The 25,267-nt window shown below is 45.5% G+C and overlaps 1 protein-coding gene across 4 annotated transcripts in view; it reads left to right on the top strand.

The window, feature by feature from the left end:
* The window catches only part of LOC139559325 (protein tyrosine phosphatase type IVA 3), a 64,846-nt gene that overhangs the window by 11,757 nt on the left and 27,822 nt on the right, over window positions 1–25,267 (top strand). The window contains exon 1 of one of the 4 annotated variants that reach the window (XM_071375223.1): window positions 24,480–24,677. The exons of 2 other annotated variants lie outside the window; for them this stretch is intronic. The gene's annotated coding sequence lies outside the window, so the exon portion shown is untranslated. Of the gene's footprint in view, window positions 1–24,479; window positions 24,678–24,699; window positions 24,962–25,267 lie in introns of those variants that run through there. One more of the 4 variants, XM_071375222.1, reaches the window with a different exon arrangement.

Below are 25,267 nucleotides of genomic sequence, written 5' to 3' on the forward strand. Positions count from 1 at the left end.
TAGCCCAAAGCCGGAGCAAGTGAGTGGAGTAGGACAATTTTGGTGTGTGACGAGGCTATCCCTCTGCGATGGTGTGTGACAAGGCTATCCCTCTGCGATGGTGTGTGACAAGGCTATCCCTCTGCGATGGTGTGTGACAAGGCTATCCCTCTGCGATGGTGTGTGACGAGGCTATCCCTCTGCGATGGTGTGTGACGAGGCTATCCCTCTGCGATGGTGTGTGTGACAAGGCTATCCCTCTGCGATGGTGTGTGACGAGGCTATCCCTCTGCGATGGTGTGTGACGAGGCGATCCCTCTGCGATGGTGTATGACGAGGCTATCCCAGAGAAGCCTGAGCAGCTCTTAGTGTAGCTTGACCACTTGAGCCAAGTAGTTCAACTACCAGGACTTTCTTTAGCACACTGTTGACCCATTACTGACAACATGGGGGGTTTGGGGGGGGCTCACCAAAACCACGATGGGACAATCCTGACCTACTGATAACTGTGGGAATTCTGACTCCCAGAGCAACTAGGGGAAAAAAGAGATTGATTTTATAATGTCAAATAAAAATACATACAGAGAGAGAGAAATCTCTTGTTGCCAAATCCCCAGCCCTTTCATTCTAGCCTACATTTAGCTCCTCTCTCTTTCACTGTCTTTCCTTTCTCTGATCCCTCTCAAATTCTTTCATATTCTGGAATGATCTCACTCTCAATCCATCTCTTTCTCCCTCTCCCTCTTCCTATAATCTATTTTCCTTCCTCCATCCTCCTTGCTTTCAGTTCACCCATTGTCTGTCTGTCTGTCTGTCTGTCTGTCTGTCTGTCTGTCTGTCTGTCTGTCTGTCTGTCTGTCTGTCGCTAGGGGAAGGGGTTCTCTGCTGTTGTCGAGTATAGTGTGTGTGCCTGCCTGTAACTCTGGACCTGTTCTTCTGCATCAATAGCCTTGGCTTTGACACAGTTCACAGTCAAGTGAACACAAGGTTAAAAACAATCTTGATTCAAAACAATGACTGGAATCGGGGTCAGATTTATCTGTGGAGAACAACAAAGGTAGTGACTGTGATGGACGTTCACCATGTACACTACATGGACATTTTCTCATTTAAAGGCCTATAGCCAATGTTTACTTGACCAAAAGGCACGGCCAGGCTGTTAGGCACCTCTGTTCCAAGTGCCGGCACTAATTTGCAAACCGATTCTATATGTAGAAACGGGCGAAAATTACGTCTGTCTGTTTCCCACTGGCGGTCCCTATAACACACCACACAGACAGCAAGCGAACAGACAGCAAATGGATGGCCCCCTACTGTACAGACTGACTTTTAATGCGGTGTGTTTTCTCCATAACATAGCACCTGCATTCAGTATGTTGTTGTGATGAATGAGTGGTCTTTAAACCCCCATCCTCTCATTTTAGTTTGATTTGAATTCCCTCTGCTCAGAGCCCTCAAGCAAAGTGATGTGACTAGTGTAGGGTGAAGTGGCCCGTAGACGCTGATCTGGAGTCCGTTTAGCGTTTTCTCCTCTAATGGTTAAGGTTACGATTGGTGGAGGGGAAGCTGATCCTAGATCTGTACATAGGGGAATCTTCAACAGAGTTGGTTCAGGGCTGTAAAGATGCACTGCTTGTGGCTGTGATTGGACCCAGAGGAGCTGCTGCGAGCGTTGTCGTGAGCACTGTCAGAGAAATCTGTTTGCCGCTCTGCTCGCACACTGAGAGAAAGTTCTGTAATAGCTGACTGAGTTACAATTCAGGGAAACGAGAGCGAGAATGGTAGAGGGGGAGGGAACGGGAGGGAGAATGGTAGAGGGAGAATGGTAGAGGGGGAGGGAACGGGAGGGAGTATGGTAGAGCGGGAGGGAACGGGAGGGAGAATGGTAGAGCGGGAGGGAGAATGGTAGAGCGGGAGGGAACGGGAGGGAGAATGGTAGAGGGGGAGGGAGAATGGTAGAGCGGGAGGGAGAATGGTAGAGGGGGAGGGAACGGGAGGGAGAATGGTAGAGCGGGAGGGAACGGGAGGGAGAATGGTAGAGGGGGAGGGAACGGGAGGGAGAATGGTAGAGGGGGAGGGAACGGGAGGGAGAATGGTAGAGGGGGAGGGAACGGGAGGGAGAATGGTAGAACGGGAGGGAGAATGGTAGAGGGGGAGGGAGAATGGTAGAGGGGGAGGGAGAATGGTAGAGGGGGAGGGAGAATGGTAGAGGGGGAGGGAACGGGAGAGACTCCTGGTTGGTGTCTGTGTTTAGTCACGACTCAGCCTGACTGACCTGTTTTTCCTCAGACTCTACGTAATGCAGAAATTAAACACAGACACACACCCACACACAGAATGAGTCACTGTGCCACCTAGACACCCAAAGCCCCCCTGCTTAACAGTAACACACACCCAGTCATTGTGGGGTGTGCTGTCTGAAAACGCCCGGCCGGCCTGGTGACAAATGCCAAGTAGAGGTTTTAATATGTGGTCCTGTGGCGTCTGAGGCACTTGGAAAAATCAGAAATCAGCCACTAGGCTATAGCTGCTAAGAAGATGGCGCCGACAGACATGGCAGCTCTGCTTCTAGCTCCTGAGCAACTTTGCAGTATTACATTATTAGCACAGAACGTTTTTTTGTGTTATTACATAGACTACTGTTCAAAAGTTTTAGAACACCTACTCATTCAAGAGCTATCCCCCCCACCCCACCATATCACAACACAACTGATTGGCTAAAATGCATTAAGAAGGAAAGATATTCCACAAATTAATTTTTAAGAATGGTGTCCCGTCATATTTCTCTGGGAGGGATACACAGGCATCGCTGAGCTGAGCGGGTTGCTGAATGGGCTGGTGTGCTGACTTGTTGGGTAGACTGGCTCTAGAATATCCTCCGCTGTTGAGACGGTGTAGACTGTGGAGAACCTCTTCCATGGCCGTCCCCAGTTGAGCCAGCTGATCATAGTGTTGACAAAGAAGGTCACCTTGTTCATTGATCGTCTGGGAGATGTCCGGTTGTCCTCCTCGCGCAGACCTCTTCTAAATAACGTGCTGAGCGCCGGCTCATTCCATCCACTGGAAGCTGCTACTGTCGCGCATACTCACCAGACTCAGCAGCCGTCTGGTTCCCAGGGATCTTCCCTTGGGTTGGTGTCCTGCGTCTGGAGCCGAACGCGCCGGGGAGGGGGTAACGTCAGGTATGCTCTCTCTCCGGCGTTCTAGGTCGCCATGCTCCTGCGTCTCAGCCAGAATGACAGGTTTCCTGCGCCTCTGCAGAGGTGTCCACTCCTGATCCCCGGGATCGTCATTTTGGTCGGCGTCCTGCGGCTGGAGCTGCGCGTCGGGGAGGGGGTACTGACACGTGTGCTCCCTCTCCGGCCTCTTGGTCACCAGGCTGCTCATTATGGCGCACACCTGTCACCATCGTTACGCGCACCTGCGCGTCATCAGACTCACCTGGACTCCATCACTTCCCTGATTACCTTCCCTATATATGTCACTCCTTTTGGTTCCTTCTCCAGGTGTTATTGTTTCTGTTTCATGTCTGTTCGTGTTTCTTGTTTTGTATTAAGTTGCGTTTTATTTATTAAAACACTCACTCCCTGAACTTGCTTCCCGACTCTCAGCGCACATCGTCACAGTGGACTTCTAGTCCGACTCTCAGCGCACATCGTCACAGTGGACTTCTAGTCCGACTCTCAGCGCACATCGTCACAGTGGACTTCTAGTCCGACTCTCAGCGGACATCGTCACAGTGGACTTCTAGTCCGACTCTCAGCGCACATCGTCACAGTGGACTTCTAGTCCGACTCTCAGCGCACATCGTCACAGTGGACTTCTAGTCCGACTCTCAGCGCACATCGTCACAGTGGACTTCTAGTCCGACTCTCAGCGCACATCGTCACAGTGGACTTCTAGTCCGACTCTCAGCGCACATCGTCACAGTGGACTTCTAGTCCGACTCTCAGCGCACATCGTCACAGTGGACTTCTAGTCCGACTCTCAGCGCACATCGTCACAGTGGACTTCTAGTCCGACTCGAGGCGCACATCGTCACAGTGGACTTCTAGTCCGACTCGAGGCGCACATCGTCACAGTGGACTTCTAGTCCGACTCGAGGCGCACATCGTCACAGTGGACTTCTAGTCCGACTCTCAGCGCACATCGTCACAGTGGACTTCTAGTCCGACTCGAGGCGCACATCGTCACAGTGGACTTCTAGCCCGACTCGAGGCGCACATCGTCACAGTGGACTTCTAGTCCGACTCTCAGCGCACATCGTCACAGTGGACTTCTAGTCCGACTCTCAGCGCACATCGTCACAGTGGACTTCTAGTCCGACTCGAGGCGCACATCGTCACAGTGGACTTCTAGTCCGACTCTCAGCGCACATCGTCACAGTGGACTTCTAGTCCGACTCTCAGCGCACATCGTCACAGTGGACCTCTAGTCCGACTCTCAGCGCACATCGTCACAGTGGACTTCTAGTCCGACTCGAGGCGCACATCGTCACAGTGGACTTCTAGTCCGACTCTCAGCGCACATCGTCACAGTGGACTTCTAGTCCGACTCTCAGCGCACATCGTCACAGTGGACTTGCTAGTCCGACTCGAGGCGCACATCGTCACAGTGGACTTCTAGTCCGACTCTCAGCGCACATCGTCACAGTGGACTTCTAGTCCGACTCGAGGCGCACATCGTCACAGTGGACTTCTAGTCCGACTCGAGGCGCACATCGTCACAGTGGACTTCTAGTCCGACTCGAGGCGCACATCGTCACAGTGGACTTCTAGTCCGACTCGAGGCGCACATCGTCACAGTGGACTTCTAGTCCGACTCGAGGCGCACATCGTCACAGTGGACTTCTAGTCCGACTCGAGGCGCACATCGTCACAGTGGACTTCTAGTCCGACTCTCAGCGCACATCGTCACAGTGGACTTCTAGTCCGACTCGAGGCGCACATCGTCACAGTGGACTTCTAGTCCGACTCTCAGCGCACATCGTCACAGTGGACTTCTAGTCCGACTCTCAGCGCACATCGTCACAGTGGACTTCTAGTCCGACTCGAGGCGCACATCGTCACAGTGGACTTCTAGTCCGACTCGAGGCGCACATCGTCACAGTGGACTTCTAGTCCGACTCGAGGCGCACATCGTCACAGTGGACTTCTAGTCCGACTCGAGGCGTGCACACCATACACTGTTTCCGAGTATATTAATAGCTAATGTTCAGTTTTGAAACATTTATTTTTAACCTTAATTTAACTAGGCAAGTCAGTTAAGAACAAATTCTTATTTACAATGACGACCTACTGAGGAACAGTAGGTTAACTGCCTTGTTCAGGGGCATAACGACAGATATTTACCTTGTCAGCTCGGGGATTCGATCCAGCAACCTTTCGGTTACTGGCCCAACACTCTAACCACTAGGCCAGTGGTCACCAACATTTTCTGAGTCAAGATCACTTTCTGAGTCAAAATGCTTGCCGAGATCTACCGCTCAGATTTTTTATTAATATGACTTTAAAAAATGTAAGCTTATGCAACATTAACCAATTAACAACAGTACTGTACCAATGAGGTGTGTGCAGTAAGCTATAGGCCCAATACATTATCACCGCATATTGGCTTTGCTTGAATTTACCTGCCAAAGCATTGTTGTTCGGGACATTTAAAAAAAACAATATTTCAAAATTTGAGGTAGGCTATATGATCACACCTGTAGTAGATCCATTGTTGTATTACTTGTGAGGCACAGCTGAGTGAACATATATTTTAAATAATTTGCTTTTTATTTTACTGGGCTGATGGTGCCTGCATCTGATGGTCAGTCTCAGCGGAGGGAGAGAGCAGCAGACTGAGGGTCTGTCTCAGCGGAGGGAGAGAGCAGCAGACTGAGGGTCTGTCTCAGCGGCAGGATAGAGCAGCAGACTGAGGGTCTGTCTCAGCGGAGGGAGAGAGCAGCAGACTGAGGGTCTGTCTCAGCGGCGGGATAGAGCAGCAGACTGAGGGTCTGTCTCAGCGGCGGGATAGAGCAGCAGACTGAGGGTCTGTCTCAGCGGAGGGATAGAGCAGCAGACTGAGGGTCTGTCTCAGCGGAGGGAGAGAGCAGCAGACTGAGGGTCTGTCTCAGCGGCGGGATAGAGCAGCAGACTGAGGGTCTGTCTCAGCGGCGGGATAGAGCAGCAGACTGAGGGTCTGTCTCAGCGGAGGGATAGAGCAGCAGACTGAGGGTCTGTCTCAGCGGAGAGAGAGAGCAGCAGACTGAGGGTCTGTCTCAGCGGAGGGATAGAGCAGCAGACTGAGGGTCTGTCTCAGCGGAGGGAGAGAGCAGCAGACTGAGGGTCTGTCTCAGCGGAGGGAGAGAGCAGCAGACTGAGGGTCTGTCTCAGCGGAGGGATAGAGCAGCAGACTGAGGGTCTGTCTCAGCGGAGAGAGAGAGCAGCAGACTGAGGGTCTGTCTCAGCGGAGGGATAGAGCAGCAGACTGAGGGTCTGTCTCAGCGGAGGGAGAGAGCAGCAGACTGAGGGTCTGTCTCAGCGGAGGGAGAGAGCAGCAGACTGAGGGTCTGTCTCAGCGGAGGGATAGAGCAGCAGACTGAGGGTCTGTCTCAGCGGAGGGAGAGAGCAGCAGACTGATGGTCAGTCTCAGCGGAGGGAGAGGGCAGCAGACTGAGGGTCTGTCTCAGCGGAGGGAGAGGGCAGCAGACTGAGGGTCTGTCTCAGCGGAGGGAGAGAGCAGCAGACTGAGGGTCTGTCTCAGCGGAGGGAGAGAGCAGCAGACTGAGGGTCTGTCTCAGCGGAGGGAGAGAGCAGCAGACTGATGGTCTGTCTCAGCGGAGGGAGAGAGCAGCAGACTGAGGGTCTGTCTCTCAACATCCCTCCGCTCTCCCTTTCCTCTACTGACACTGACCAAAAAGAGACCATTTTCTGGGTTATAAGTGTTAAATACAAAGTGTTGACAGTGCTGAGTAAGAACTTAAACACGAACTCACTCAAAAATAGCAGCTCTTTGCTGTATTTGTTGACAGTCTCTCTCTAGTCATGGTTTTGAAATCTCAGGGTTACTCAACCCTGCACCTTAGAGGCTGATTGATGCCTTTATGTACATAGACATGGAATCACTGGTCACTTTAATAATGTTTACATACTGCTTTACTCATGCCATATAATTGAAGTCAGAAGTTTACATACACCTTAGCCAAATACATTTAAACTCAGTTTTTCACAATTCCTGACATTTAATCCTAGTAAAAAATTCCCCGTTTTAGGTCAGTTAGGATCACCACTTTATTTTAAGAATGTGAAATGTCAGAATAATAGTTGAGAGAATTATTTATTTCTTCACATTCCCAGTGGGTCAGAAGTTTACATACACTCAATTAGTATTTGGTAACATTGCCTTAAAATTGTTTAACTTCAAACGATCAAACGTTTTGGGTAGCCTTCCACAAGCTTCCCACAATAAGTTGGGTGAATTTTCACCCATTCCTCCTGACAGAGCTGGTGTAACTCAGTCAGGTTTGTATGCCTCCTTGCTCGCACACGCTTTTCCAGTTCTGCCCACACATTTTCTATGGGATTGAGGTCAGGGCTTTGTGATGGCCACTCCAATACCTTGACCTTGATGTCCTTAAGCCATTTTGCCACAACTTTGGAAGTATGCTTGGGGTCATTTTCCATTTGGAAGGCCCATTTGCAACCAAGCTGTAACTTCCTGACTGATGTCTTGAGATGTTGCTTCAATATATCCACATAATCTTCCTGCCTCATGATGCCATCTATTTTGTGAAGGGCACTAGTCCCTCCTGCAGCAAAGCTCCCCCACAACATGATGCTGCCACCCCCATGCTTCACGGTTGGGATGGTGTTCTTCGGCTTGTAAGCGTCCCCCTTTTTCCTCCAAACGTAACAATGGTCATTATGGCCAAACAGTTCTATATTTGTTTCATCAGACCAGAGGACATTTCTCCAAAAAGTACGATCTTTGTCCCCATGTGCAGTTGCAATCCGTAGTCTGGCTTTTTTATGGCGGTTTTGGAGCAGTGGCTTTATCCTTGCTGAGCGGCCTTTCAGTTTATGTCGATATATGACTCGTTTTACTGTGGATACAGATACTTTTGTACCCGTTTCCTCCAGCATCTTCACAAGGTCCTTTGCTGTTGTTCTGGGATTGATTTGCGCTTTTTGCACCAAAGTACGTTCATTTCTAGGAGACAGAACGCGTCTCCTGCCTGAGAGGTATGACGGCTGCGTGGTCCCATGGTGTTTATGCTTGCGTACTATTGTTTTGTACAGATGAACGTGGTAACTTCAGGCATTTGGAAATTGCTCCCAAGGATGAACCAGACTTGTGGAGGTCTACAATTCTTTTTTCTGAGGTCTTGGCTAATTTCTTTTGATTGTCCCATGATGTCAAGCAAAGAGGCACTGAGTTTGAAGGTAGGCCTTGAATAAAAATTCACAGGTACACCTCTAATTGACTCAAATGATGTCAATTAGCCTATCAGAAGCTTCTAAAGCCATGACATAATTTTCTGGAATTTTCCAAGCTGTTTAAAGGCACAGTCAACTTAGTGTATGTAAAACTTCTGACCCACTGGAATTGTGATACAGTGAATTATAAGTGAAGTCTGTAAACAATTGTTGGAAAAATTACTTGTCATGCACAAAGTAGATGTCCTAACCGACTTGCCAAACTATAGTTTGTTAACAAGAAATTTGTGGAGTGGTTGAAAAATGAGTTTTAATGACTCCAACCTAAGTGTATGTAAACTTCCGACATCAACTGTATGTAAATGCTGTATTCTACTGTATTTTAGTCAATGCCATTCCGACATTGCTCATCCTAGTATTTATATATTTCTTAATTCCATTATTTTACTTTTAGATTTGTGAATTGTTCGATATTACTGCGCTGTTGGAGCTAGGAACACCAGCATTTAGCTACACCCGCAATAACATCTGCTAAATATGTGTATGTGACCAATACAATATGATTTGATTTGTTTCTTTATCCTAAAAATATGAACGCTTAGCGTAGTGTAATATCAGTCAGATTAGAATTGAGTCTAGTTACTCACATTAGGATGTTTCGGTTTTGGTTGGAAGGAGTAGATTGGCCTAGATTGTGGTAGTATATATTTTTTTCACCTTGACTGCTAGGATGCAGTGTCAGAAGTGAAAGGAGAAATAGGTTAAGTGGATCCTTGCTGTAAATTAGTGGTTTCTAAAAACTCACTCCTGTCTGTAGAAGCCACGAACAACACCCACACAAATGATCTTTCTCCTGAAGTGTGCACTTGTTCACTTCCCTTCATGGATTTAAAAGGAAATGACTAGTATATGGAAACTCCCTCTAGCCCATGCCAACACCAATCCAATGCTTTTAAATTTGTGGGGATCAGTGAACGAGTGCACACTTCAAGAGGAAGGAGAGATAATTTGGACACGCCCATTGTCTGTGACCTGCTGTGAGGGAGGCAATCTCCATAATGGGCCTTAGCTATGGGACACAACATCGGGAGTGTGTGCATTGGTTGAACTCCCAGTGTTGTGCATCGTTCTGGTGGTTAGCAACGGAAAATAACCATACCACAATATAGCCGGCTTCACCAAAGAAAAGTTTCCTGTCAACAAAAGCATATGTGTAATCTCTAGGAAGTGTATTTACCAGACAAAGTGAAATGTTTTATTTTCCTTTGGCAACCACCTTTGGCACAACTCAGGGATACCACAGTAGGCAACCAAGCTGAGCCAGCCCAGACACACTGGTCCTAGGGCCTGTCTCCTGTCCTTTCCCTCTTCCTTGTGTGTGTGTCACAGTAGACCCAGGGTCTGGTTCATTGATTGTGAGAATGGGGGAGGATGGAAATCATGATGAATCCATTTCCTCCCAATAATACAGAGCTGATCAGAGAGCGAAGCAGAGCATTGAACTCCAGACACTAGCACTCTATCATTAGGTTGGGGTAGAGATTTATCTTATGCACAGAGTTTACCCCTCATATCAACGAGCAACAGGTTCCTTAACACAGAAGGACAATAAAATGACCTACCAACTAATATTGTCTGTGTCTTGTGAAGTATGTCCTGTACACTGAGTATACCAGACATTAGGAACATCTTCCTAATATTGAGTTGCACCCCCACTTTTGCCCTCAGAACTGCTTTAATTTGGACTCTACAAGGTGTCGAAACCGTTCAACAGGGATGCTGGCCCATGTTAACTCCAATGCTTTCCACAGTTGTCAAGTTGGCTGGATGGCCTTTGGGTGGTGGACCATTCTTGAATAAAAAGAAAACGTGTCTTGCCCATTCACCCTCTGAATGGCACACATACACAATTCGTGTCTCAATGGTCTCAAGGCTTAAAAATCCTTCGTTAACCTGTCTCCTCCCCTTCATCTACACTGATTGAAGTGGATCTAACAAGTGACATCAATAAGGGATCATAGCTTTTACCTGGTCAGTCCATATCTTGGAAAGAGCAGGTGTTCCTAATGTTTTGTACATTCGGTGTATGTTGAATATAGGCTAAGTGAAGTGTCTTGTGATTTATTTTATTTTGATTTATTAGGATCAGGCGATAAAGGATTCATTCATTAAAATCCCATACTTTGTGAAATCACCATGTAATGCAGCAGATGACCATATGGAATGAAATTACAAAAGCAGCTTAATTTTGATTGGATGTTGCATGCCATTGAAACAGTGCTTTAGTTCCTTCATGTATCAGCACAGTTGATTGAGATGTCACTTGCAACTGCAACAAAAATTGTGTGAAAGTTTTTGAAAGTAGGCTTTGTTGCCTAACCATTAGGTGGGTAAATGCAAAACTGACTGAAGATCAGTGTTTGGGGCCATCATTACTGTGATCATGTATTCAGTCATGATGGCTAATGTTTTTCACTGTGGGTTGCTTGCTGACCTACTCCGTTTCCCATGGAGGAAAGGTTGTGTTCATGTGTTCAGGACATGGACATACCATGCCTGGAGTTTTGCTCCAGTTCTGTGTGCTGTTGATCGATGACAGATGTCTCTTTTGTTGCCCTCGTGATGACAGCCAGTGGAGGCCCAGCCTCGGTCAGGAAGGTTCCACTCAAAGGTCAGGGATCAAGTTATGTAAATGTCGGACGAGGGAATTCAGGAGCCATGTTGAGGCAATGAAAATCAAAGCCTCCCCACTCCCCCAACTGGTAAATACGACTCAAAATGCTAACCTCTAATGTGTGACTGGCTGCATAAAGAGTTTGTGGCGTAGTTCACTTCAGTTCAGGGTCGTGTCCACCAGGGCACACCGTAGCGGAACATTTTGCAACAGAAAGGGAAAATATGTGTGTTCATAATGGATAAATCCAGGAAGTCCTAGTCTACCTCCAGTTTCAAAACGTTCTCTCCCCTCTGAACACGACCCAGCCAAGTCACACTCTGTACATGGAGCTCCCAGGTCGGTTGTAAACCTTCACGCGTAGGCTGATGTTTCAGGCCTATAGACGTGACGCTGGTTTGAAATGGTTTAGAGGCCACCTGCATTCCTCTAGGTGGATGTATGAAATATTGCTGCTAATGACATCTGGGAGGGGGGGTGGTATTGACGCCTTCTGAAGCACTGACTTCTGGGAAAGGGCTCTCAGCTGCTGCTCCACTGCTTCTTCTGTTTGGGCACCTCCGGTTGCGACCTTTAACCCCTAGTGGAATGGTGCTGCTTTGAAGTTGGCTGCAACATCTTCATGAATGTATAGGATATTCTCACCCCATTGCTGTGTTGTGTGTTACCCTGCTACCATGACAACAGTGTTACAATGTGAAGCTTGTTGTAGCAGACCTATTTCATGCATTTGAAGTTTTATTGTTACTCTTATTGGAACGATTGGTGTGCTGTGATTTCTTGTTTTGGTAGTCTGTGTTGAAAGGTTACTGTAGGACATTTGTTAGGTATGTTGATGAAAATGGATTTGTTGCAACTAATTTAATTTCACCCCCCATATCAGTATCCATTTCCATGCCAATCATTTTTATTTCCTAATTTAGTATGGCCTGCCTTCTTAATTTTCAAATGGCAGTGGTCAGTGGATGGCTCAAAATTCATGAAGCACGTCTTTGATTTCAAAACACACACACACACACACACACACACACACACACACACACACACACACACACACACACACACACACACACACACACACACACACACACACACACACACACACACACACACACACACACACACACACAGCCTCCCTCCCCAACTCTCCCATGTTATGTCATACTGTGCAGCCCTCGGTTCTCTGTACCCACTGGCCTAAATGCATCAGAAAGCAGCTGGCAGGTTTATTTTTAGTTACGTTTCAGTTGAGAGAGCATCAGGTCCCCACTCAGGGAAATCGCTTCACTGAAGTGCCTGGTGTCAAAACAGCCCTGTTGGACATGGAGGTTACACACCGAGACACACACACACCGAGACAAACACACTGAGACACATACACGGACAAAACTCACACATAAACACACACACAGACCACATTCAGTCACAACCGTCACCCCGCCGCATGATGCTACACTCACTTGACCTCTCATATCGTGTCTCCACAACGATTAAACCATCATTCTTTGAAGAGGTCACCGCCATAATAATAAACGGCAGAATTTTAAGGAGGCCACCATCTTGGCACAGTGAAATTACTTGGCATTTCCCGAGTGGCGCAGCGGTCTAAGGCACTGCTAGCGGCATCACTACAGACCCTGGTTTGATCCCGGGCTGTATCACAACCGGCCATGATCGGGAGTCCCATAGGGCGGCGCACAATTGGCCCAGCGTCGTCTGGGTTAGGGGAAGGTTTGGTCAGGGTAGGCCGTCATTGTAAATAAGAATTTGTTCTTCACTGTCATGCCTAGTTAAATAAAGGTTAAATATTTTAGTTTTAAAAAAATATTCTCCAAAATAGCAACTCGACCTATCTGATCATCCACGTGCCTAGTCTGTCTCCTCAAACTTTTGAGAACTGAGCCTGAACTGAGGCCTCCAGGCAAGCACCTCTATGACCACCTCCAAGGTGCAGAAATAAATATCTCCAAATTCCAAGGGGACACGTTGCAACAACGTGACATGGGTGCTGAGTGCACGGGCACTAGGGATGCATCTGCACATGAAACCCCCAATGTTGATCCGGGGTGGACTGTTGGGCCCGGTGGGGGTGGCGGTGGTATCTTGAGGATGGATAGCAAATGGGCTCTCATCCCAAACCATGTTGGTCCTGAAAGGTGTGCAGTCGACCCTCCACTCCCTGGTTTCCGGTTTATTTTTAAGTGCCATCATGCCCAGGCCCCAGATGCCCACAGCTGCTCGAAAAATTGTCAGTGTAAAAAAGAGCTGGGTAATTGTTCTGAAGAGACAGCCACTCCATATTATAATGGCATATAGCCATCCCACTGGGCACAGATGTCAATTCAACATCTATTCCATTGAATGATGTGGAAATAAAGTTGACTCAACCAGTGAGTGCCCAGTGGGATGGGAGCTCAATGGAGGATAATACATGTGTGAGGGAGGGGGGGCATTTCCATCAAAAAGGACCCATGAGAACCAACGTGTACCAACAAAAACTAGTTCATAAGATCATTTCAAATTGGGTGTCAAATGAAAGGCTATTTTAAGAACAAAAAACGATGTTTTAAATGAGAAGTAGGCATTGGTCTGAAACTGAAAAAGAAAGGAAATTCTTGAAGAATTAACAAGTAATGATAGACCTGACAATTAGTTAGTGATTTTACTGATATACATTTTGTGGTTAAAATTTGAATTGGTAGTGGAATGACCAAAAACTCCTGAATTCCTGCAACTGAAAAATCATGGGAAATCATTATAGTCACAAACAACAGTTGGGTCACCTGCTACTGTCCTCCCTTCCACTGGCATACTGTTATGTTCAGCAACCTCTCTCTCTCGCAGTACAGTACATTGTAATGCACTGTACTGCACACTACTGCACTCTACACTACTGCACTGTTTGGAACTCTACCCTACTCTACTGCATTGTACTCTACACTACTGTACTGAACTCTACCCTACTTTACTCTACTGAACTCTACTCTACTGTACTGAACTCTACTGCACTGTACTGAACTCTACCCTACTTTACTCTACTGAACTCTACTCTACTGCACTGTACTGAACTCTACTGCACTGTACTGAACTCTACCCTACTTTACTCTACTGAACTCTACTCTACTGCCCTGTACTGAACTCTACTGCACTGTACTGAACTCTACCCTACTGTGCTGTACTGTACTCTACCCTACTCAGCTGCGCTGTACTGAACTCTACCCTACTCAGCTGCACTATACTGAATTCTACCCTACTGTACTGAACTCTACCCTACTTTACTCTACTGAACTCTACTCTACTGCACTGTACTGAACTCTACTGCACTGTACTGAACTCTACCCTACTTTACTCTACTGAACTCTACTCTACTGCACTGTACTGAACTCTACTGCACTGTACTGAACTCTACCCTACTGTGCTGTACTGTACTCTACCCTACTCAGCTGCACTGTACTGATACTGTACTGAACTCTACCCTACTTTACTCTACTGAACTCTACTCTACTGCACTGTACTGAACTCTACTGCACTGTACTGAAATCTACCCTACTTTACTCTACTGAACTCTACTCTACTGCACTGTACTGAACTCTACTGCACTGTACTGAACTCTACTGCACTGATCTGAACTGTACTGTACTGAACAATACTCTACTGCACTGTACTGAACTCTACTGCACTGATCTGAACTCTACTGTACTGAACAATACTCTACTGCACTGTACTGAACTCTACCCTACTCTACTGCACTGTACTGAACTCTACCCTACTTTACTGTACTGTACTGAACAATACTCTACTGCACCGTACTGAACTCTACCCTACTTTACTGTACTGTACTGAACAATACTCTACTGTACTGAACTCCACCCTACTCAGCTGCACTGTACTCTACCCTACTGTACTGAACTCTACCCTACTGTACTGAACTCTACCCTACTGTGCTGTACTGAACTCTACCCTACTCTACTGCACTATACTGAACTCTACCCTAATCTACTGTTCTGTGCTGTATTGTACTGCACTGTACTTTACTGTGTCTACTGTGCTGCGCTGTGATGTCCAAACCTGTGAAATGTGGAATTGCCCTTGGTGTGTCAACCATAGTAATAGAATGAAAACAAACTCATTCTAGTTTAGTGGTGTCAAAAGTCCTAGACCCATTAGATCGGATCCTTACATTTTTCACGTCAGTTCACGTGTTGTGTATGTGTGCATCCATCAACCTTGTACCTCCTGAGATTTACTGATCTCAACATCCCTGCCTCTCGCTTTCTCTCCTGTTGATTGCATGTGACCCTTGAGTCTAACCGGCACAAACACACAGCACAGCACCACACAATTAAGCTCCACCATAGGTCCCACTTGTACTGACTTCTGGGAATTGGACCCTCCTCAGGGACCTCAGCCTGTAATTGTGTGTTTCTGTTTGTTTAACTGCTGAGTCAATGCCCTGTGCTGCTCACCCACCTAGAATATGTTTGTCACTTCACTTTAAGATTATGGGGTTGGACTTTACTGTTTTCTCAAGCATCAAGCATGATTGTCAGGGTGGTATAGAATAGGTTTGCAATTTACTTGCCATTTAGTTGCCTGGGCATGCAAGGCAGGTAGAGGCTAGACCTAAGAGCTGTATGGCTATTGTTTAGAAAGGGTAGCTCCAGGGAAAGGGAGACCTGCTGAACAGACAAGGCAATGAACGGCGGCAATGAAAGCAAGATTGTGCCAAAAAGACATGGTCGCCCTGTTTCTAGCACCTAGCCAACTTGACAGTATTTAAAAATAATAATAATGTATTACATTATTAACTTCTTGCAACTATAGGGGGTGCTGTTCCGCATTAGCATTTTTTGGTCTCCAAATTAAACTGCCTCGTGCTCAATTCTTGATCGTACAATATGCATATTATTGTTATTATTGGATAGAAAACCCTTTCTAGTTTCTATAGCCGTTGGAATTTTGTCTGAGTGGTACAGAACTACTTCTACAGCACTTTTCCTGACAGGGAGTCAGATTTCAGAAATTTTGACCCCTGATCTGGGGTCGGTTTTAAGGTGCCTGAACATGATATGGAGAAAGCGACACTGCCTACGTCTTCCTCTGGGTGTCAGTACGTCATCACGCTTTGAATGGAGTCGATTGCACAATCAGAGCCACTATAAAACAAGAAGACGTGGAAGTACCGTCCTTTCCCTTCGCGCGTTTTACGCAAGATGAACATCGGACTTGCCTCTTTCCAAATGGTTGTTTAGCCAGTGATATTTCTCCGGTCATGTTTTTAGTCGTTAAAGTTGTTAAAAACATCATAATGTAGTTAATTTGAACCGTTTTATAGCAATTTATATCCGTTTAGTGCGATTTTGAGGAATTTCTTTGTCGTGCACTTTGAAGCTTTGGTCACGTTTCGGGGTCTCGGTCGATGTTTAGTGGACATTTCGAAGGACAGAGGACATCTATCGACCAAAAGAAGATTAGACCCAAGAAAGGATACATTGCCCAAGAATCTGATGGAAAATCACCTCATAGTAAGAAATATTTAATATGATAAATCGTTGTTCTGTCGAAATATTTTAAACGCATAATCCGCCATTTTGTTTGTTATCGCTTCACTTGGCGAACCCTGTATTGCACAGTAAGGATAATTTTAGAAATGTAAATCAGCGGTTGCATTAAGAACTAATTTGTCTTTCGATTCCTGTCAACCCTGTATTTTTTAGTCAAGTATATGATTAGCTTTCGATTAAACTATATCACTCTGAAAGATGACGTCCGACATTTTGAGGCTTGATTTGCCAGTATTGTCATTGTATAACCACGGTTTTGTATGGCTAAATATGCACATTTTCGAACAAACTCTATATGTATGTTGTAAAATGATGTTACAGGAGTGTCATCGGAAGAATTCTGAGAAGGTTAGTGAAAAAATTAATATATTTTGGCGATGATTACGTTATAGCTCTCTTTGGCTTGAATCGATGCTCTGGTAACGTTTGCACATGTGGTATGCTAACTTATCGATTTATTGTGTTTTCGCTGTAAAACGCTTAGAAAATCTGAAATATTGTCTGGAATCACAAGATCTGGGTCTTTCCATTGCTATGCTTTGTCTATTCTTATGAAATGTTTTATGATGAGTAAATTGGTCATACACGTTGCTCTCTATAGTAATTCTAGTCGAGTTGTGATGGTCGGTGCAATTGTAAACTGTGATTTCTAGCTGAAATATGCACTTTTTTCTAACAAAACCTATCCTATACCATAAATATGTTATCAGACTGTCATCTGATGAGTTTTTTTATTGGTTATTGGCTATCAATATCTTAGTTTAGCCAAATTGGTGATAGCTACTGGTGGAGAGAAAAAATGGTGGACAAAGAAATTGTGTATTTTGCTAACGTGTTTAGCTAATAGATTTACATATTGGTTCTTCCCTGTAAAACATTTTAAAAATCTGAAATGGTGGCTTTATTCACAAGATCTGTATCTTTCATCTGGTGTCTTGGACTTGTGATTTAATGATATTTAGATGCTACTATCTACTTGTGAAGCTATGCTAGCTATGCTAATCAGTGTGTGGGGGGGGTGGGGGGTGATCCCGGACCCGGGGTAGAGGCTCGTGAAAGGTTAACTACAGCCGGAAATAACCTTTGGATATTAGATCGGCGGTCACTTAACAGCATTTCCACCAGAAATTCAACTTCCCCGAGTTGGATCCTTTGTTTGAACACTAGACCCGCTACAATTTGCGTACAGCCCCAACAGATCCACGGAGGACTCGATCGTTATCGCACTGCACACTGCCCTCTCCCATCTGGACAAGAGAAATACATACACTGCACACTGCCCTCTCCCATCTGGACAAGAGAAATACATACACTGCACGCTGCCCTCTCCCATCTGGACAAGAGAAATACATACACTGCACACTGCCCTCTCCCAGTCTGGACAAGATAAATACATACACTGCACACTGCCCTCTCCCATCTGGACAAGAGAAATACATACACTGCACACTGCCCTCTCCCAGTCTGGACAAGAGAAATACATACACTGCACACTGCCCTCTCCCATCTGGACAAGAGAAATACATACACTGCACACTGCCCTCTCCCATCTGGACAAGAGAAATACATACACTGCACACTGCCCTCTCCCAGGCTGGACAAGAGAAATACATACACTGCACACTGCCCTCTCCCATCTGGACAAGATAAATACATACACTGCACACTGCCCTCTCCCATCTGGACAAGAGAAATACATACACTGCACACTGCCCTCTCCCAGTCTGGACAAGAGAAATACATACACTGCACACTGCCCTCTCCCATCTGGACAAGAGAAATACATACACTGCACACTGCCCTCTCCCATCTGGACAAGATAAATACATACACTGCACACTGCCCTCTCCCATCTGGACAAGATAAATACATACACTGCACACTGCCCTCTCCCAGTCTGGACAAGAGAAATACATACACTGCACACTGCCCTCTCCCATCTGGACAAGAGAAATACATACACTGCACACTGCCCTCTCCCAGTCTGGACAAGAGAAATACATACACTGCACACTGCCCTCTCCCATCCGGACAAGAGAAATACATACACTGCACACTGCCCTCTCCCATCTGGACAAGAGAAATACATACACTGCACACTGCCCTCTCCCAGTCTGGACAAGAGAAATACATACACTGCACACTGCCCTCTCCCATCTGGACAAGAGAAATACATACACTGCACACTGCCCTCTCCCAGTCTGGACAAGAGAAATACATACACTGCACACTGCCCTCTCCCATCTGGACAAGAGAAATACATACACTGCACACTGCCCTCTCCCATCTGGACAAGAGAAATACATACAGTGGGGCAAAAAAGTATTTAGTCAGCCACCAATTGTGCAAGTTCTCCCACTTAAAAAGATGAGAGAGGCCTGTAATTTTCATCATAGGTACACTTCAACTATGACAGACAAAATGAGAAAAGAAAATCCAGAAAATCACATTGTAGGATTTTTAATGAATTTATTTGCAAATTATGGTGGAAAATAAGTATTTGGTCACCTACAAACAAGCAAGATTTCTGGCTCTCACAGACCTGTAACTTCTTCTTTAAGAGGCTCCTCTGTCCTCCACTCGTTACCTGTATTAATGGCACCTGTTTGAACTTGTTATCAGTATAAAAGACACCTGTCCACAACCTCAAACAGTCACACTCCAAACTCCACTATGGCCAAGACCAAAGAACTGTCAAAGGACACCAGAAACAAAATTGTAGACCTGCACCAGGCTGGGAAGACTGAATCTGCAATAGGTAAGCAGCTTGGTTTGAAGAAATCAACTGTGGGAGCAATTATTAGGAAATGGAAGACATACAAGACCACTGATAATCTCCCTCGATCTGGGGCTCCACGCAAGATCTCACCCCGTGGGGTCAAAATGATCACAAGAACGGTGAGCAAAAATCCCAGAACCACCTAGTGAATGACCTGCAGAGAGCTGGGACCAAAGTAACAAAGCCTACCATCAGTAACACACTACGCCGCCAGGGACTCAAATCCTGCAGTGCCAGACGTGTCCCCCTGCTTAAGCCAGTACATGTCCAGGCCCGTCTGAAGTTTGCTAGAGAGCATTTGGATGATCCAGAAGAAGATTGGGAGAATGTCATATGGTCAGATGAAACCAAAATATAACTTTTTGGTAAAAACTCAACTCGTCGTGTTTGGAGGACAAAGAATGCTGAGTTGCATCCAAAGAACACCATACCTACTGTGAAGCATGGGGGTGTAAACATCATGCTTTGGGGCTGTTTTTCTGCAAAGGGACCAGGACGACTGATCCGTGTAAAGGAAAGAATGAATGGGGCCATGTATCGTGAGATTTTGAGTGAAAACCTCCTTCCATCAGCAAGGGCATTGAAGATGAAACGTGGCTGGGTCTTTCAGCATGACAATGATCCCAAACACACCGCCCGGGCAACGAAGGAGTGGCTTCGTAAGAAGCATTTCAAGGTCCTGGAGTGGCCTAGCCAGTCTCCAGATCTCAACCCCATAGAAAATCTTTGGAGGGAGTTGAAAGTCCGTGTTGCCCAGCAACAGCCCCAAAACATCACTGCTCTAGAGGAGATCTGCATGGAGGAATGGGCCAAAATACCAGCAACAGTGTGTGAAAACCTTGTGAAGACTTACAGAAACCGTTTGACCTCTGTCATTGCCAACAAAGGGTATATAACAAAGTATTGAGAAACTTTTGTTATTGACCAAATACTTATTTTCCACCATAATTAGCAAATAAATTCATAAAAAATCCTACAATGTGATTTTCTGGATTTTTTCCCCTCATTTTGTCTGTCATAGTTGAAGTGTACCTATGATGAAAATTACAGGCCTCTCTCATCTTTTTAAGTGGGAGAACATGCACAATTGGTGGTTGACAATACTTTTTTGCCCCACTGTATAAGCTTTTTTTATTTCAGCTCATGAAACATGCGATCAACACCTTACATGTTGCGTTTATATTTTTCTTCATTGTATATTTATATTCTAGACTGACATTGCTCGTTGTGACATTTCTTGATTTATTTACATTTTTTGGCATCTGTGTGTATTGCTCTGTATTACTGCACTGTTGGAGCCAGAAACATAAGCATTTTGCTGCACCTGCGATAAATATCTGCAAAATGTGTGTACATGACCAATAAAATGTGATTTGATTTGAAAACAACAAATGGGAACATTAGATCACTTTACTCTCATTGTTTATTTAGAGTGCAAATGGCAGGCCAAACATCATGGATTTATATGGTGCACTTTAAAAAGGAAAGGTTCCTTTAGGAGTTCTTCAAATTGAAACTGTGGGGAACCCCTATAAAATCTTTGAAGAAGAACCCCTTTTAATGGATCCTCGAACCTTTTGGGGTTAATTTTTGAACACCCCCACCATATTATGATTATTAATTATAATAATAAACATAACAGTAACACAATATTTTAGTTGTTAGTGTTTATTATGATTTTAGTGGCAAAGCAGAATACAAAAATCTAAATAGGAGGTAAACCCCCAGCAGAGCCCCAAGTCCAATGGGTATATCCTCTGGCTTGTTGATGTTAATGTGTTGATGTTCTCCGTATCCATAGCCAGAATGATTTTACAGTGCACGGGGATCGAACAGGTTTCCTGTTATACTCATCAGAGGTGTAGGAATGGTCTGTGAATCTAAAGAAAATATGTGCAGATGATTAAGAAAACATTCACACGACAGTATTTATACCTTGGTTTTTGTGGTAAATGTGAATGAAAAAAAACAGTTGATAATGGTTTTCATACACATTGTAACGGGTGTCCTCCTCTTCAGACGAAGAGGAGGAGTAGGGATTGGACCAAAGTGCAGCGTGATATTTGGACATAATGAAGTTTATTAAAGTACTGACGAAAACCGAAAACACTTCAACAAACTACAAAATAAGAAAACGACGTAGACAGACCTAAACATGGAACTTACATAAATGCACGAAGAACTCACGAACAGGAACGGACTACATCAAACGAACAAACAAACCGAAACAGTCCCATGTGGTGCAACATACACAGACACAGAAGACAATCACCCACAAACAAACAGTGTGAACAGCCAACCTATATATGGTTCTCAATCAGAGGAAACGTCAAACACCTGTCCCTGATTGAGAACCATATAAGGCTAATTACAAGTGACCTAAACATAGAAACACAAAACATAGAATGCCCACCCCAACTCACGCCCTGACCAACTAAACACATACAAAAATAACATAAAACAGGTCAGGAACGTGACACACATGCCTTGTCCATAATGTAGAGGTCTATCGAATTTTCATTGAAGAGGTAATGGAGGATGATAATGCAAGTGATCTGCATAACATACCAATTGACATACCTTTGTATACCTCCTCGTCTGTATCTGCCCCCAATACAGCTAGCCTTCAACATATTCTTATAGCATACATGTTCTTACCTCTTTGTTGATTGATATCCAATGAATCGTGTCCATTGTCAGATTTAGAAAGATTTGCACAAATATTAAAAGATAGATGGTATCATCATAAAACAATATATATTTAGATCATACAAACCTTTCCTTAAATTGAGGAGATCTTAAAAATGTTCAGGTAAGTGCCTGCACCTGCTGTCCTAACTGTCCAAATATTTCAGTTGGGCAGTTAGGTTCCTGCAAGAACCCCCACCAACTAACGAGGTTCCTTGATGAACCCCACCTCCTATGGAGTTCTTAGAAGAACCTTTTGGGGGCAATTTTCAGTGCCAAGAACCATAAGGTTCTTCAAAGAACTTTGAGGATCTTAGAAGAACCCTTGTTGAACAGCACCAGCTGTTCTGGATGACTGTGTGATAATGCTCTCTGTAGCCGATGTGAGCAAGACCTTTAAACAGGTCAACTTTCACAAAGCTGCGGGGCCAGACTGATTACCAGGACGTATACTCAAAGCATGCGCGGACCAACTGGCAAGTGTCTTCACTGACATTTTCAACCTCTCCCTGACCGAGTCTGTAATATCTACGTTTCAAGCAGACCACCATAGTCCCTGTGCACAAGAAACCGAAGGTAACCTGCCTAAATGATTACCGCCCCGTAGCACTCACGTTGGTAGCCATGATGTGCTTTGAAAAGCTGGTCATGGCTCACATCAATAGCATCTTCCCGGATACCCTAGACTCATTCCAATTCGCATACCACCCCAACAGATCCACAGATGACGCGATCTCAATCGCACTCCACACTACCCTTTCTCACCTGGACAAAAGGAACACCTATGTGAGAATGCTGTTCATTGACTACAGCTCAGCGTTCAACAATCTAGTGCCCACAAAGCTCATCACTAAGCTAAGGACCCTAGGACTAAACACCTACCTCTGCAACTGGATCCTGGACCTCCTGATGGGCCGCCCCCAGGTGGTAATGGTAGGCAACAACACATCTGCCACGCTAATCTTCAACACTGAGGCCCCTCAGGGGTGTGTACTTAGTCCCCTCCTGTACTCCCTGTTCACCCACGACTGCATGGCCAAACACGACTCCAACACCATCATTAAGTTTGCTGACGACACAACAGTGGTAGGCCTGATCACCGACAACGATGAGACAGCCTATAGGGAGGAGGTCAGAGAACTGGCAGTGTGGTGCTAGTACAACAACCTCTGCCACAATGTGAGCAAGACAAAGGAGCTGATCGTGGACTACAGGATAAGGCGGGCTGAACAGGCCCCCATTAACATCGACGGGGCTGTAGTGGAGCGGGTCGAGAGTTTCAAGTTCCTTGGTGTCCACATCACCAACACAATATCATGGTCCAAACACACCAAGACAGTCACAAAAGGGCACGACAAAACCTTTCCCCCCTCAGGAGACTGAAAAGATTTGGCATGGGTCCCCAGATCCTCCAAAAATTCTACAGCTGCACCATCGATAGCATCCTGACCGGTTGCATCACCACCTGGTATGGCAACTGCTCGGTATCTGACCGTAAGGCCCAGTACATCACTGGGAACAAGCTTCCTGCCATCCAGGACCTATATAATAGGCGGTGTCAGAGGAAAGCCCATAAAATTGTCAGAGACTCCAGTCAACCAAGTCATAGCCTTTTCCCTCTGCTACTGCACGGCAAGCAGTACCGGAGCGCCAAGTCTAGGACCAAAAGGCTCCTTAACTGCTTCTACCCCCAAGCCATAACACTGCCGGACTATTTACATTGACCCCCCCCCTACAATGCATAGTTGCTGCTACAATGCATAGTCACTTCATCCCATACCTATCCCTACCTATGTACAAATTACCTACGCACACTGACTACCCTCGTTTATTGTTATTTTATTGTGTTACTTTTTCAAATGTTTTATTTTATTTGGCAAATATTCTCTTAACTCTTTAACTGCATTGTTGGTTAAGGGCTTGTAAGTAAGCATTTCACGGTACTTATTGCATTCAGAGCATGTGACAAATACAATTTGATTTGAACCCTTAATTTTTAGAGTGTGGGGGACCTGAGCCTTTATTCATTTTAATAAACTTTCAAGAATCTCTTTACACAAAATATAAAAAATGTATGGAACATTGGCACAAATATTTCCATTGCTTTGAAGTAAGGGGAGAAATTCTCCTCAATTTCACTCTCAACCCTGGCGATTTGAATGGGTAAACTACATTGTAGGATAATCATTGGGGATAAATTAAAGATTTAGTGGAAGACGGTTGTACACTTCCCTGACAATGCTTATTTCTTCCTGCAAGTGAGAGAAACTTTTGGCGGGTTCAGCATTATTTACTGAGATGAGACTGAAGAATGAAGATGGGTGGGATAGACCGTTGTGGGCGGCTCTCTCTCCACTCGTATGAGCAGAGGCTCTGTCTGCTTTGCTGTGATATGAGCGGCAGACCCGACCGAGTGTAGCCGAGTAGGCTACGTGCCATAAATAAATCAAGTCTGAACTGTCTCAACCGAGTCAGAGAAAAGGGTATTTGGTGTCAGCTGTTTACCTCCAGTTATTCTCTTGGGAACAACAGAACAGGCTGAATTATTCCGATCAGGGAGCTAGCTGCGTAAGGTAGGCTAAAGCAGCACAGGGAGGGGCGAGAGCGCGGTAGAGACGGGCGCATAAACTCATTTGGCCACGTCTGTTCTCTCATAACCAGCCCTCTACAAGCTGAAAGCCGTTCTGCAAGAGATGTTTGGTCTGTCTTTGTCGTAGGGTGTACTCATAATTCGAGGAGCGGTCAGAGGATTCGATGTACGTGGACCAGTGCCATATATTTAGATAAATATATGGATCTGCTGTGGATTGAATGTGTTCTTCACACCGGCAGTTTTAAGTCGTCGGAGTGAACCGAGGTGCGTTTTTGCGCGGCTGGGGGTCTACCGTTGGTCAGTGTCTGTCAAACAGCGGCTCGCTGGGGGGCAGTCTTATTGGCTTTTTATGGCACTGATTGAATTGGATTTTGAGGTTATAAAGTTTATCTGTATTAGTGTGTGTCAGTGTAATGCTCCACAATTCTTCAATATTGTAGACTAGGCTAATAATTATATAATTGAATCTGGAGCAGGACTAAATGGGCAATTGTAAACAATTCCTGAAATCGTATTTTTTTATTGAACACGTATTGTATGTAGGTAGTAAAGCAGATAAATTCAGTTCTC

The sequence above is a fragment of the Salvelinus alpinus genome, chromosome 29 (assembly GCF_045679555.1).
Source record: "Salvelinus alpinus chromosome 29, SLU_Salpinus.1, whole genome shotgun sequence".
Lineage (NCBI taxonomy): Eukaryota > Metazoa > Chordata > Actinopteri > Salmoniformes > Salmonidae > Salvelinus > Salvelinus alpinus.